Here is a 971-nt window from a genome sequence, read left to right on the forward strand (position 1 = left end):
CACGCTTAACTTCGGAGTTCTGATGGGATCCGGTGCTTTAGTGCTGGTATGATCGCATCCGACATGTTACCCCGGTCTTCGTCCCTTATCCTTTCCCCTCCCAGCTCCACTACAAAGACGATTGCACATTGCTTTGGCCGCTCCCTCTCAACTACGGAGACGAGTTTAACGCGGTTTCCACCCCTCCCTCTCAACCGCACCAGTGCACGCTTGCCGCGCCACAACGCCGACGCTGGACCCGTGAATCGTGAGCACCCAGCTATGACTTACCGCACTCGTGCAAAATAATAAAACACGGTAAATATATTACTTACACGTGCGTTTTGTTTTGCTAGCGGCGCGAAAAAAATTAAAAAGGGAATGCAACACGAGGACTTCCCAGGAGGTCACCCATCCTAGTACTACTCTCGCCCAAGCACGCTTAACTTCGGAGTTCTGATGGGATGCGGTGCTTTAGTGCTGGTATGATCGCATCCGACATGTTACCCCGGTCTTCGTCCCTTATCCTTGCCCCTCCCAGCTCCACTACAAAAGCGATTGCACATTGCTTTGGCCGCTCCCTCTCATCTACGGAGACGAGTTTAACGCGGTTTCCACCCCTCCCTCTCAACCGCACCAGTGCACGCTTGCCGCGCCACAACGCCGACGCTGGACCTGTGAATCGTGAGCACCCAGCTATGACTTACCGCACTCGTGCAAAATAATAAAACACGGTAAATATATTACTTACACGTGCGTTTTGTTTTGCAAGCGGCGCGAAAAAAATTAAAAAGGGAATGCAACACGAGGACTTCCCAGGAGGTCACCCATCCTAGTACTACTCTCGCCCAAGCACGCTTAACTTCGGAGTTCTGATGGGATCCGGTGCTTTAGTGCTGGTATGATCGCATCCGACATGTTACCCCGGTCTTCGTCCCTTATCCTTGCCCCTCCCAGCTCCACTACAAAGACGATTGCACATTGCTTTGGCC

The 971-nt window shown here is 52.3% G+C and overlaps 2 non-coding genes across 2 annotated transcripts; both read right to left on the reverse strand.

Moving 5' to 3' along the window:
• Window positions 1–357: 357 nt before the first annotated feature.
• LOC123179110 (5S ribosomal RNA) lies at window positions 358–476 on the reverse strand. Its single transcript, XR_006490112.1, has one exon. It is a non-coding gene; the product is annotated as a 5S ribosomal RNA (ribosomal RNA).
• Window positions 477–773: 297 nt separating this feature from the next.
• On the reverse strand, window positions 774–892 carry LOC123179109 (5S ribosomal RNA). Its single transcript, XR_006490111.1, has one exon. It is a non-coding gene; the product is annotated as a 5S ribosomal RNA (ribosomal RNA).
• Between the last annotated feature and the right edge of the window lie 79 nt (window positions 893–971).

Source organism: Triticum aestivum, unplaced genomic scaffold (assembly GCF_018294505.1).
Source record: "Triticum aestivum cultivar Chinese Spring unplaced genomic scaffold, IWGSC CS RefSeq v2.1 scaffold101380, whole genome shotgun sequence".
Taxonomy (NCBI): domain Eukaryota; kingdom Viridiplantae; phylum Streptophyta; class Magnoliopsida; order Poales; family Poaceae; genus Triticum; species Triticum aestivum.